Raw genomic sequence first — 15,003 nt, forward strand, 5'->3', positions numbered from 1 at the left:
ATTACACAGCTCTCGAATGCCACACTTGCCTGAGACCTGTCCTTACATACCTGTCTGGGACAGGTATCCAGTGTCTCCTGCAAGTGCACCCCTGGTGATAAGGTAAGCTTGTGGTTACAGGTCATCTCTAGTTACAGTCATGTATAGCATGGTAAGATACAGTTATGTACAGTAGTGTGAGATACATGACATCACCCTCCCCCAAGGTCTTATTGTCTTTATAGGTTCAGTCTCTCAGGTGGTCTACGCTCTCGCGTGGAGCGTCTTAGTTGTGGTTCAGTTGTTTGCCTTGGTGCCTATTTTTCTTTCGGTGTGATTGCTGGTATCTCGCCTGGGCTGTCTGTTGGGATTACCCTTTCCTCAGGTTGTTCCCTCTGTCTGTCCACCAGCTGTGGTGTGAGTTCCACATTGTAGTCTGCCTCTGGTTCAGCAGTGTTGTTGGTATATCTACTTTTGACTTGGTCTATATGCCTCCGGCAGGATTGGCCATTGTCCATTTGTACCACCGGTAGCCTGTTTCCTTCCTTGCCTGTTACCATCCCTGCAAGCCATTTGGGACCCCTGCCATAGTTTAGCACAAACACTTTGTCCCCTATCTCATTCCACCTCCCCCTCGAATTTTGGTCATGGTACTCGGTTAGCTTACGGCGCTTTGCCTCAACGATTTCATGCATATCTGGGCGGATTAATAAGAGCCTTGTCTTTAAGGTCCATTTCATTAATAGTTGCACAGGGGGAACTCCAGTCAATGAATGCGGACGAGATCTGTACGCCAGCAGCAGTCGAGACAGGCAGCCCTGCAGCGTGGGACCTTGGATTTTGAGCATGCCGTGTTTAATGATCAGCACTGTTCGCTCCGCCTGGCCGTTGGAGGCCGGCTTGAACAGTGCCGTCTTAAAGTGATTTATGCCGTGGTCACTTATAAAATCTTGGAATTCTGCGCTGGTGAAACATGGACCATTATCACTGACCAGTGTGTCAGGAATGCCGTGCGCTGCGAACATGGTTCCAAGGCTCTCCACAGTGGTGGAGGTGTTGCTCGAATTTAAAATGGTGCATTCGATCCACTTAGAAAATGCATCTACAACTACGAAGAACATTTTGCCCATGAATGGGCCCGCATAGTCTACGTGCACCCGCGACCACGGTTTGGTGGGCCAGGGGCTCAGTGGGGCCTCCCTGGGGACATTACTGAGTTGGGCACAAATGGTGTACCTTCGGACGCAGAGCTCCAAGTCCACGTCAATGCCAGGCCACCAAACATGGGATCTGGCTATGGCCTTCATGAGAACGATCCCCGGGTGCTCGCGGTGGTGCTCCCGGACAAATACCTCTCTGCCTCTCAGAGGCATAATGACTCGGCTGCCCCACATCAGGCAGTCTGCTTGTAGTGACAGCTCATGCATGCGCCTATGGAAAGGTTTGATCTCCTCGGGGCAGGCATCGCGAGCCTCTGCCCAGTCACCAGTTAAGACACATCTTTTTACTAGGGATAATGTGGGGTCGTTGGTCATCCAGATTTGTAGTTCCCCCAGATTCGTACGGATCCATCAGGCTTCATGTCTGGGACGATGGGACTTGCCCAGTTGCTAAATTCCACGAGTGAGATAATGCCTTCCCGCAGAAGCCAATCCAGTTCATGTTCAATCTTTTCCCTCATCACATGGGGCACTTGTGATGGACCAGTCTAGCATCCTGTGTGATGTAGATTTTGACTTTAGCCCCTTTGAAGGTGCCCACACCTGGCTGAAAGATGTTCAAATCGACTTAGAACTGTTGAGCAGGAGGTCCATTCTGCTGACGACATGGCGAGAACATCATCCCATTTCCAGTTTAGTTTTGCCAGCCAGCTTCTCCCCAGCAGTGCTGGGAGATCTCCGGGGACAATCCACAGGGGAAGTCAGTTCACTGTCCCTTTGTGTGTGACTGAGAGTATGGCGCTGCCGAGGACTGGGACGATTTCTTTGGTATAGGTCCTTAGTTTGGTGTCGACATTGTGAGTTTTGGTTTGTCTCTTTTGTGCGGCCACAGCTGTTCAAATTGTTGAGCGCTCATGAGAGATTGACTCGCTCCCGTATCCAGCTCCATGTTGACGGGTATCCCATTGAGTAGGACTCTCATCATTATTGGAGGCATCTTGTTGTAGGAGCAGTGGCCATTGATCGTGTTGACCTGCTGTACATCGGTGTCCCGGGTACTGTCCCCACTGTCTTCTGGTCCGCTTTCCGACCCTTGCGATTCGTATACCAGCCGAGCTGCCATTTTTCTGCACATGCGGGCCAGATGCCCTGTATAGTCGCAATTTCTGCAAACAGCATGCTGAAATTGACACCCCCTTGATGAGTGCCTTCCCCCACATCTCCAGCACAGACCTATTCCATTGTTTCCAAAGGATGAGCTGCGTCTGGCTGATCTCTCTTGAGCTTCTCTCAGTTTGTAGTTGATTGCTCACATTGTGGGTTGATGAGGTGTGAACGGCCGTTCATGTGGCCCTTGATGGCTTCTGGCGCCACTGCCTGCTGTTGAGGGCCTGCTCTCCTGCCTTTGTCTGTGTGTGGGGGTAGCGGCTTGTTTCACGCTGTGAACCCCTTGTTCCGATGTTTCGTTAGTTGTCGTATCCGCAGTGTAGATCAACCTCATCTCTTCTTCTCCTGCAAGGAATGTCTGTGCAACCAATGCTGCTGCCTCTAGGGTCAGGTTCTTGGTCTCTGAGCTTTCAGAATATGCTTGCGTGGCCTATTCCTTCAATAAAAAAGTCTCTCAGTGCTTCTCTCCTTAGTTCATCGCAGAACTCATATAAGCTAGCCAACCTCCGAAGTTCCACCACGAAGTCGGGTATGCTCTGGCCCACACAGCGCCTGTAGTTGTAGAACCTGTGTCTGGCCATGTGTAGGCTGCTCGCTGGCTTCAGGTGGTCTCTTACCAGTGTGCTCAACTCTTCAAACGACTTGCTAGCTGGTTTTTCGGGTGCCAGTAGGTCCTTCATTAAGGCGTATGTTTTCGAGCCACAGCTGGTCAAGAGATGGGCACTTGTCTTGTCTGCCTTATCATCGCCTAACCAGTCTTTGGTTACAAAGCTTTGCTGGAGCCTTTCTATAAAGTCCTCCCAATTATCTCCAGCATTGTATATTTCATCTGAGCTGTTGGTCGCCATTCTGTGGATTCTGTAATCCCGCAACTCGTCGCCACTATAAAGTCCTGTCCCTGCAATACAGATTCACACGAGGCACATACTGAAGTCAAGGTCACTCTGGACCTGCACCTTTATTACACAGCTCTCGACTGCCACACTTGCCTGAGACCTGTCCTTGTATACCTGTCTGGGACAGCTATCCAGTGTCTCCTGCAAGTGCACCCCTGGTGGTAAGGTAAGCTTGTGGTTACAGGTCATCTCTAGTTACAGTCATGTATAGCATGGTAAGATACAGTTATATACAGTAGTGTGAGATACATGACAGGTTTTAAACCCATTAAAATGAATAATCAGGTGCGCACTATGAACTGAGTGCGCTGAACCCCATGGGTGAATTCCTGTGGTCCCGTTACACAAAGCTCTGCACTGAGAGCTCTAAATTGTACAATTTATCCGTGTCTCCTTAACGATGACTCATTGAGGTAGATTTTTGTCTTTATTGCCTGGGCAGTGAGAGGAAAAGCAACCCCATTTATGAGTCATTGGGAGTAAATTGTGGTCGGAGGCTGCCTTCGGGCGAACGCCTCCCACCGGAATTATTTTAACAAAAAATAACTGGTGGTCCCGGAGGAAGGTAGGACTGTGCTCCGAGGCCCAGTTTCGCAGTCCAGCGTGCGCTTGAGATGAAGTTGTTGGGCTGACAGAAAAGTTGGCTGACAAAACAAAATGGCGGCCCGGGGCGCACACACCCTTCCCGTTAAGGTTCGGCCTGGGTAGATGTCCAACTCAGGCTCATGTCCCGCAGGAAAATTTCCCCCACGGGACGCAAAGGGATCGGCACGCATGGGGATGACATCATTGCCGAGTGTGCGTCGGCCCAGGATGCAAATCGTGGGGCGCGGCACAAACTGCAAATCATCCCCAAAATCTCGGGGCAATTTTGCCCCAAGTGCCATTGCCACCCGCCCCCGGGAGAAAAGGTAATCGCACCCCGTTAACGCCTACCAGCAGGGCAATTTTGACCCCGTTCTGGTTAAGTCAAGGAAGCTGCCCCACTGCGGGGAAGTGTGGCGTGTTCATTATTTTATATTATTATACGATGACAAGTTGTACTGATTGAAATAACCAAATCCAATCATTACTGTTGCTCTGTGTTCACTCATTGTGAAACAAAGCAGCTTAACAACATCCATCTGACCTCAGCCCACCAAATCCTTGCTCAGTCCGCCTTGGAGTGATTGAAGAATCACTCAGCGAGAGACACAAATATCCAGATCAGATCACAAGGAGATACTGTTGTGACACCACTGGGTTAAAATCATGAACGAGCCATAGATCCAGCTCAGTATTGGGAAATCTGAAGCCATTGTTTTCAGTTCCCTCCACACTAGGACCAATTCTCTCACCTGAGCTCTCACCCCAGCTAGTGATCCGTAAGGAACTCCAGTAAATACATCTCACCAGTCTGACATTACCTCTCTGGTCCACTCATTCCTCTTGCAGCCACTTCCTTATACACCTCCAAGTATTGCTAAGGATACAATCTGTCTTAAGCTTGTGTAACATCCTTGCATGTAGAATTTTAGTGAAGGCTTTCTGCAAGTCCAGTCATAGTGTAAAGTCCAGGCCTTTCCAACGTTATTGGAGTCCCTATATTCATATCCCCCTTATACCAGCACTATGTTATAGGTTACCCTTCCTGTGCATTGCACCTCAGCAACACCATCTACCATCCCTATTTCTTCAGCTTGAACTTTTAATCACATGAAATAATTCTGTGCATGTGAAACATTACATTCTACAGGTGATTTTCAAAATTGTTCAAGGGTGTGAGGCAATTTATTGCCTTGAGCACATAATTAATGTTTTTGGAGATTGTTGGAGAGGTATCTCAGTATTTGGAATCAAAGTTTTAGAAACCACCAATAGCTTCCTCTCCCGGACTGAAACTTATCTGTCCAGAGACTTGAGCACAAAATCCAGGCCGACACTCCAGTGGCCCAAGACCGCCCTAAATGGAGGAAGAGCCTCCAGGAGGGTGTTGAGCACCTCAAGTCTCATCGCCGAGAGCATGCAGGAACCAAATGCAGATAGTGGAAGGAGTGTGCGGTAAACCAGACTCCCCATCCACCCTTTCCTTCAACCACTGTCTGTCCCACCTGCAACTGTCATGTATCTTACATTATTATATATAACTGTATCCAAACATGTTATACATGACTGTAATAAGATATGACCTGTAACCACCAGCACACCTTACCACCAGGGGTGCACTTGCAAAAGACAGGTATATAAGGACAGGTCTCAGGCAAGTGCAGCATTCCAGAGCTGTGAAATAAAGGTGTAGGTCCAGAGTGACCTTGACTTCACTACATGCCTCGTGTGAATCTGTACTGAGGGGACAGGACTTTACAGTGGCGACGGGTTACGGGATTACAGAATCCACAGAATGGCGAACAACAGATCAGATGAAAAGTACAATGCGGGAGACAATTGGGAGGACTTTATAGAAAGGCTCCAGCAAAGCTTTGTAACCAAAGACTGGTTAGGCGACGATAAGGCAGACAAGAGAAGAGCCCATCTCTTGACGAGCTGTGTCTCGAAAACATACGCTTTAATGAAGGATCTGTTGGCACCCGAGAAACAAGCAAGCAAGTTGTTTGAAGAATTGAGCTCACTGGTAAGAGACCACCTGAAGCCAGTGAGCAGCCTACACATGACCAGACACAGGTTCTACAACTACAGACGCTGTGTGGGCCAGAGCATACTCGACTTTGTGGCGGAACTTCGGAAGTTGGCTAGTTTATGTGAGTTCTCCGATGAACTGAGGAGAGAAATGCTGAGAGACTTTTTCATTGAAGGAATAGGCCATGCAGGCATATTCCGAAAGCTCATAGAGACCAAGAACCTGACCTTAGAGGCAGCAGCACTGGTTGCACAGACATTCTTGGTAGGGGAAGAAGAAACGAGGTTGATTTACAATGCAGGCACAACAGCTAACGAAATATCGGAAGAAGAAGTTCACAGCACTAAACAAGCTGCTACCCCCACACACAGACAAAACCGGGAGAACAGGCTCTCGACTGCAGGCAGAAGCCATCAAGGGCCACAGGAATGGCCGTTCACACCTCATCAACCCACAAGGCGAGCAATCAACTACAAACTGAGAGAAGCTCAAGAGCGATCAGCCAGACGCAGCTCATTCTTTGGGAACTCTTTGAACAATGGAACAGGTCTGTGCTGGAGGTGTGGGGGTGGGCACTCGTCAAGGGGATGTTGATTTCAGCAGGCTGTTTGCAGAAATTGTGAACATACAGGGCATTTGGCCTGCATGTGCAAAGAAAGGCAGCTCGGCTGGTATACGAATCGGATGGGTCGGAAAGCGGACCAGTAGATGGTGGGGACAGTACCCGGGACACCGGTGTACAGCGGGTCAGCACGATCAATGGCCACTGCTCCTACAACAGGACGCCTCCTATAATGATGAGGGTCCTACTAACGGGATATCTGTCAACATGGAGCTGGATACAGGAGCGAGTCAATCTTTCATGGGCGCTCAACAATTTGAACAACTATTGCCGCATAAAAGAGACAGATCAAAACTCACAAGGGTCGACACCACACTAAGGACCTATACCAAAGAAATTGTACCAGTCCTCGGCACCGCCATGCTCCCTGTCACAAACAAAGGGACAGTGAACCAACTTCCCCTGTGGATTGTCCCCGGAGACCCCCCAGCACTGCTGGGGAGAAGCTGGCTGGCAAAACTAAACTGGAAATGGGATGATGTCCATGCCACGTCATTCGAGGAATGGACCTCCTGCTCAACAGTTATAAAGCGATTTGAACATCTCTTTCAGCCAGGTGTGGGCACTTTCAAAGGGGCCAAAGTCAAAATCTACATCACACAGGATGCTAGACCGGTCCATCACAAAGCCAGAGCTATACCCGATGTGATGAGGGAAAAGATTGAACACGAACTAGACAGGCTTCTGCGGGAAGGCATTATATCACCTGTGGAATTTAGCGACTGGGCAAGTCCCATCATCCCAGTCATGAAGCCTGATGGATCCATACGAATCTGTGGGGACTACAAATCTACCATAAACAGAGCCTCCCTACAGGACCAGTACCCGCTGCCCAGAGCGGAGGACTTATTTGCCACATTGGCTGGAGGTAAACTTTTCTCAAAACTAGACCTCACATCTGCGTATATGACGCAAGAATTGACCGAGGAATCCAAGCTACTCACCACCATCAACACACATCGAGGCTTTTTAATGTAGAATCGATGCCCATTCGGCATCAGGTCGGCAGCTGCCATATTCCAGCACAACATGGAGAGTCTGCTCATGTCCATCCCGGGGACGGTTGTATTTCAAGACGACACACTTATCACGGGCAGGGACACCGACTCCCATCTCCGTAATTTGGAGGAAGTACTAAAGCGGTTGGATCGGGTAGGCCTACGAGTCAAGAAATCCAAGTGTCTGTTTCTCGCACCCGAGGTTGAATTTTTGGGCAGAAGGATTGCCGCTGATGGAATCTGCCCAACAGAGCCCAAAACAGAAGCAATTTGCCTGGCACCCAGGCCCCAGAAAGTCTCAGAACTGCGCGCCTTTCTCGGGCTACTCAATTACTTTGGGAACTTTATGCAGAACTTAAGCACGCTGCTGGAGCCTCTCCACGTGCTACTCAGGAAGGGGTGCGATTCATTTTGGGGGGGCGCCCAGGAACGCGTCTTCAATAAGGCACGCAACCTTCTGTGTTCCAACAGTGTTTTGACTTTCTTTCACCCAGGTAAAAAGCTAGTTCTCACATGTGATGCGTCAGTGTATGGGGTCGTGTGCGTTTTGCAACATGTCAATAGTGCGGGAAAATTACAACCCATTGCTTATGCCTCCAGGTCACTTTCGCGGGCGGAGTGCGGGTACGGACTGGTAGAGAAGGAGGTGCTCGCTTGCGTTAACGGTGTCAAAAAGATGCACCAATATCTTTTCAGGGCCAAGTTCACATTAGAAACCAACCACAAGCTCCTCACGTCCCTCCTATCCGAGAGCAAGGCAATAAACGCCAATGCCTCGGTGCGAATTCAACAGTGGGCATTCATGCTGGCGTCCTACGACGACACAATAAGGCACAGACCAGGCACCGAGAACTGTGCCGACGCACTCAGCTGGCTACCCCTGGCGACCACGGAAGGGTCTGACGAACAGGACTTTGAGATAGTCATGGCAATCAATGCCTTTGAGTCCATAGGTTCGCCCATGACGGCTCGCCAAATCAGAGCCTGGACGGCCAGCGACCCCACGTTATCCTTAGTAAAAGATGTGTCCTAACCGGTGACTGGGCAGAGGCTCGCGATGCCTGCCCCGAGGAATTAAAACCCTTTCACAGGCGCATGCATGAGCTATCACTACAAGCAGACTGCCTGATGTGGGGCAGCCGAGTAGTCATGCTTCTGCGAGGCAGAGAGGCATTTGTCCGGGGGCTCCACTGCGAGCACCCGGGGATCGTTCTCATGAAGGCCATAGCCAGATCCCACGTCTGGTGGCCTGGTATTGACGCGGACTTGGAGCTCTGCGTCTGAAGGTGCACCATTTGTGCCCAACTCAGCAATGCAACCAGAGAAGCTCAACTGAGCCCCTGGCCCTGGCCTACCAAACCGTGGTCGCGGGTGCACGTCGACTATGCGGGCCCATTCATGGGCAAAATGTTCCTCGTAGTTGTAGATGCATTTTCAAAGTGCACTATTTTAAACTCGAGCACAACCTCCACCACTGTGGAGAGCCTCGCAACCGTGTTTGCAACGCACGGAATCCCTGACACATTGGTTAGTGACAATGGTCCGTGCTTCACCAGCGCAGAATTCCAAGACTTTATAATTGACTACGGATTAAATCACGTTAAGACGGCACCGTTCAAGCCGGCCTCCAACGGCCAGGTGGAGAGAGCAGTGCAAATCGTTAAACAAGGCATGCTTAAAATCCAAGGTCCCACGCTGCAGGGTCGTCTTTCGCGACTGCTGCTGGCATACAGATCTCGTCCGCACTCAGTGACTGGGATCCTCCCTACGCAACTGTTGATGAAAAGGACTTTAAAAACAAGGCTCTCATTAATCCTCCCAGACATGCACGAAATCATTGAGGCAAAGCGCCGTAAGCTGACTGAGTACCATGACAGAAATTCGAGGGGGAGATGGAATGAGATAGGGGACAAAGTGTTTGTACTAAACTATGGCAGGGGTCCCAAATGGCTTGCAGGGACAGTAACGGGCAAGGAAGGAAACAGGCTACTGGTAGTACAAATGGACAATGGCAAAACCTGCCGTAGGCATGTAGACCAAGTCAAAAGCAGATTTACCAACAACACTGTGGAACTAGAGGCAGACTACAATGTGGAACTCGCACCACACCTGGTGGACAGACAGAGGGAACAACCTGAGGAAAGGGCAATCCCAACAGACAGCCCAGGTGAGTCAACAACAATCACACCAATCGAAACAGACAGCCCAGGCGAGATACCAGCAACCACACCCAAAGAAAAACAGACACCAAGGTAAACAAGTGAACCACAACTCAGACGCTCCACGCGAGGGTGTAGACCACCTGAGAGACTGAACCTATAAAGACAATTAGACCTTGGGGGAGGGTGATGTCATGTATCTTACATTATTATATATAACTGTATCCTAACATGCTATACATGATTGTAATAAGATATGACCTGTAACCACCATCATACCTTACCACCAGGGGTGCACTTGCAAGAGACAGGTATATAAGGACAGGTCTCAGGCAAGTGCAGCATTCCAGAGCTGTGAAATAAAGGTGCAGGTCCAGAGTGACCTTGACTTCACTACATGCCTCGTGTGAATCTGTACTGAGGGGACAGGAATTTAAAGTGAGTTCTCAGGTGATTTATAGTCTGTTATTGTCGAGTGGAAGCAACTTTTCCTTGATTTCGATGGACTGCCTATGATGATGATGACTACTGAGGGAGCGCTCCACTGCCAAGGGTGCCATGTTTCCGATGCAACGCTAAATCGAGGCCCCGTCTGCTCTCTTAGGTGGATGTAAAAAATCCTACGGCACTATTTTGAAGAAGAGCAGGTCCTGGCCAATATTTATCCCTCAACCAACATCACTAAAACAGATTATCTGATCATTATCACATTGCTGTTTGTGGGAGCTTACTGTGCATAAAATACTGCCACGTTGTCTGCATTATGACAGTGACTACACTTCTCAAGAATTTAATTGGCCATAAAGCACTTTGGGATGTCCTGAGGTTGTGAAAGGCACTATATAAATGCAAGTCTGTCCTTGTTTCTTGTGTTTCCACAGTTGCTGGGAGAAAGTGCAGGCAGTGTGCGTGTTGTTCACCCTTGCTCGGATTTCTCAACACCCCAGTCCTTGCTGGGGATTTGGACACTCACTGACATGACATCCTTGGATGGTTTATTTCACTTTTGAAGCTTGTGATTTTGCAATGAGCTCTCTGCCACCATTCTACGTGCATTTTCTTTTTGATCAAAACACAATTTAAAAAAGCTTGGAATTAAAAAAAAACAATCTTTTTAAATCCATAGATAATGAGACACGTCAAAACCACAATCAATAGAGACTCCTTAAGATTTCAATTCAAGAGGATTTGTAATCTCCCACTAGCAAATGTCACTTCTGAATAATCAGAGATGCCCTGATTCCCAATGTGGTGCTCACGACCCAGTGTGTGTGTGTGAATGTAAACTGATACGAAGAGGAGCATTTTCCTCTCCTCCTTTCCTCATTTGTCCCTCACACAAAACACTCGTCCCTGCTGCTCCTTCCGTCAAATCTTTCTGTCAGATATTCAATAAATGCCGACAGTGTGTATACAAGTCATCACTTTATCTCCTTCACACTCTGTTAATAGAGGTTTGAAGCCTGCGTGTCAACACACTGTCAGAAACGAATGTTGGGACTGTCAATTAAAGGGACTAGATTAAATGTAAATTTAGATTGCTGTGACAAATCATTGCTTGGGTGGCTGGAAATATTAGGTTGCCATAGCAGTTTCCATGGCAACCGAATATTTTATGCACATATGATTTCCTCCTGTGGTCTCTATAATGACTAGCAAAAAAATACACTTGCAAATTAAGTGCTCCCACCTTAAAGAACAAGTGTACAAAATAAAACATACAAAGATCACACATGAAATCTTTTTTTAAAAAGCTAACTCGGAGCTTTTGGGGATAAATGTTACGAATGTGTGGTATCACTTATCGAGAGCACGTATCAGGGAATCTACAATTTATCTCTTGTACCATTAGACCCTGACTGAAGCTGCACAAAACATCGCTTCCCAGGCTTCGCGGGAAAGGCCACACTGCAGCCACACCTGGTTACTGACACCTCACACAGTGACTTTTGTCACCGTTGGCAAAGGTGAGTCCAAATGGAACCTTACAACACAACCAGCTTGCAAGGTGCTCGCTCGCTCGCTCACACGCAAACTGGACTACAAAGTAGACACGTGGATCTCACTATGTGCTCCGTAAACTTCCGGCACCTCCGCACTCGACAAGGCCGTGCGTAACAGGAGAGCGTTACCCAACCAGAGGGGCCCCCAACCTCCGGCAGCTCAGCACTAGACAAGGTCGAGCATAACAGGAGAGCATTACCCAACTAGAGGAGGGGCCCACAACTTTGAGCCCATTTGAACAGGTTTTGCTCGATAACCTGAGGCCTGAAAACACCGAAGCAGATAAATCTGGAAGCCTCTCTGAAGCTCGCTGTTAGGACCCTCCATGTTCTGTTATTCTTACTTACGTTCATTGCAGCATGCCACACTGTTAGCTAGGTAACCTGCGTGAAGGGGTGTCGTTTAGCTAGCATCCTAATATGTGTTCCTCTTCTGCTGTGAACACCAAGGACCAGCTTCCGGTCCCAATCGCATCCAAAAAGAACAGCACCTCGGGTCACTTACTCCTCCTGAAACAAGCGCCAGCGCAGCAACAACCACCCCACAGATTTCAGTCAGTTTGAAGAGGCTGCCGCTGGGTGAGCACGAGTGCCCAGGAGCAGAAACCTGATGGCCAGAGAACCATCCCACCTCCTTCCTTAGCGGCAGAGTCCTGGGATCTGAGGCCTATATTTCAAAGCTTACTAACTGAGTATGAGTAGTCCTTGCGTTCATTACAGAGTGTGCCAATCAACCATCAGGACTAGGCAGTGACTGTGCAGAGGAGACCACTACCCATAGAGGTGCAGTCGTGCATGAAGGTTCAATCGATCTGTAGTCCAGCATGGAGCTGGTGATAACTCCGGCGCTACCTGCAGTAGAGCTCCCCCTGTGCCAGAGGTCGTAAACCCAGCTGTAGCATCTCTCAACATATGCGCAGGCTGCTGCAGTTGGCGCTTTGGATTCCAATCAGTAAAAATGGTCTCAACATTCTGGGAATCAGAGACAGTCGATGTAGGATCATAGGGCTAGACTTTCCACTTTGATCACTATTGCCCAAAAACGTGCCCTTCCACCTTTAAAGGCTTGTGTACCTGAACACGGAGGTCACTCTGCTTTTCCACTCATTCTGAAAGTTTTGCCATTTAATACATATTTCCTCTCATTCTTCCTCTCAACCAGAATCTGCTCACATTTCACAACATTGGCCAGAAAGATAACAGAACAATCTAATCAATTGGTTCGACGTCTCCTTCTGAAGCAGACACCAGTTCTTTTCACAGTTGGCCATGCTCACTATCTGTGCAATATCTGCACAGTAAGCCACGCTCACTATCTGTGCAATATCTGCACAGTTAGCCACGCTCACCATCTGCACAGTTATCCAGGCTCACTGTCTGCAGTTAGCCAGGCTCACTATCTGTGCAATGGCTGCACAGTTTGCCAGGCTCACTATCTGCAATATCTGCACAGTTAGCCAGGCTCACTCTCTGTGCAATATCTGCACAGTTATCCACGCTCACTCTCTGCAATATCTGCACAGTTAGCCACGCTCACTATCTGTCCAATATCTGCACAGTTAGCCACGCTCACTCTCTGCAATATCTGTACAGTTAGCCATGCTCAATAGCTGTGCAATATATCCACAGTTAGCCACGCTCACTATCTGTGCAATATCTGCACAGTTAGCCACTCTCACTATCTGCAATATCTGTACAGATAGTCACGCTCACTATCTGCAATAGCTGCACAGTTAGCCAGGCTCACTATCTGGACAATATCTGCACATTTACCCATGCTCACTAACTGTGCAATATCTGTCTAGTTAGCCAGGCTCACTATCTGTGCAATATCTGCACAGTTAGCCAGGCTCACTATCTCTGCTATATCTGCACAGTTAGCCAGGCTCACTATCTGCAATATCTGTAGAGTTAGTCACGCTCAATATATGTGCAATATCTGCACAGTTAGTCATGTTCACTATCTGCAATATCTGCACAGTTAGCCATGCTCACTATCTGCAATATCTGCACTGTTGCCAGGCTGACTATCTGTGCAATATCTGCACAGTTAGCCAGGCTCACTTTCTGCAATATCTGCACAGTTAGTCACGCTCACTGTCTTTGCAATATCTGCACAGTTAGCCACGCTCACTATCTGCAATATCTGCACAGTGAGCCAAGCTCACGATCTGCAATATCTGTACAGTTAGCCACGCTCACTATCTGCAATATCTGTAGAGTTAGTCACGCTCACTATCTGTGCAATATCTGCACAGTTAGCCACGCTCACTATCTGTGCAATATCTACACAGTTAGCAAGACTCACTTTCTGCAATATCTGCACAGTTAGTCACGCTCACTATCTACACAGTTAGCCAGGCTCAATATCTGTGCAATATCTGCACAGTTAGCCACGCTCACTATCTGCAATATCTGCACAGTTAGCCACGCTCACGATCTGTGCGATATCTGCACAGTTAGCCACGCTCACTATCTGCAATATCTGCACAGTTAGCCATGCTCACGATCTGCAATATCTGCACAGTTAGGCATGTTCACTATCTGCATAGTTAGCCATGCTCACGATCTGCAATATCTGCACAGTTAGCCAGGCTCACTATCTGCAATATCTGCACAGTTAGCCACGCTCACGATCTGTGCAATATCTGCACAGTTAGTCACGCTCACGATCTGCAAAATCTGCACAGTTAGCCAAGCCTACTATCTGTGCAATGTCTGCACAGTTTGCCAGGCTCACTCTCTGTGCAATATCTGCACAGTTAGCCACGCTCACTACCTGTGCAATATCTGCACAGTTAGCCAGGCTCACTATCTGCACAGTTAGCCACGCTCACTATCTGCAATATCTGCACAGTTAGCCAGGCTCACTATCTGCAATATCTGCACAGTTAGCCAGGCTCATTATCTGTGCAATATCTGCACAATTAGCCAGGCTCACTATCTGCAATATCTGCACAGTTAGCCACGGTCACGATGTGTGCAATATCTGCACAGTTAGCCATTCTCACTATCTGCAATATCTGCACAGTTGGCCACGCTCATTATCTGTGCAATATCTGCACAGTTAGCCAGGCTCACTATCTGTGCAATATCTGCACAGTGAGTCACGCTCACTATCTGTGCAATATCTGTACAGTTTGCCAGATTCACTAACTGTGCAATATCTACACAGTTAGCAAGACTCACTTTCTGCAATATCTGCACAGTTAGTCACGCTCACTATCTACACAGTTAGCCAGGCTCAATATATGTGCAATATCTGCACAGTTAGCCACGCTCACTATCTGCAATATCTGCACAGTTAGCCAGGCTCACTATCTGCAATATCTGCACAGTTAGCCAGGCTCACGATCTGTGCAAAATCTGCACACTTTGCCAGGCTCACTATCTGCAATATCT

General features: G+C 48.4%; 1 protein-coding gene and 1 long non-coding RNA gene across 2 annotated transcripts in view; one reads left to right on the forward strand and one right to left on the reverse strand.

The window, feature by feature from the left end:
* The window catches only part of LOC139276311 (uncharacterized), an 84,194-nt gene extending 72,928 nt beyond the window's left edge, over positions 1-11,266 (forward strand). Inside the window, exon 4 of the long non-coding RNA XR_011595905.1 lies at positions 10,480-11,266. This is a non-coding gene — a long non-coding RNA (uncharacterized lncRNA). The remainder of the gene's footprint in view (positions 1-10,479) is intronic.
* LOC139276310 (ecto-NOX disulfide-thiol exchanger 1-like) overlaps positions 1-15,003 on the reverse strand; it is a 493,766-nt gene that overhangs the window by 72,044 nt on the left and 406,719 nt on the right. The gene's annotated exons all lie outside the window — the stretch shown is intronic.

The sequence above is a fragment of the Pristiophorus japonicus genome, chromosome 11 (assembly GCF_044704955.1).
Source record: "Pristiophorus japonicus isolate sPriJap1 chromosome 11, sPriJap1.hap1, whole genome shotgun sequence".
NCBI classification, from domain to species: domain Eukaryota; kingdom Metazoa; phylum Chordata; class Chondrichthyes; family Pristiophoridae; genus Pristiophorus; species Pristiophorus japonicus.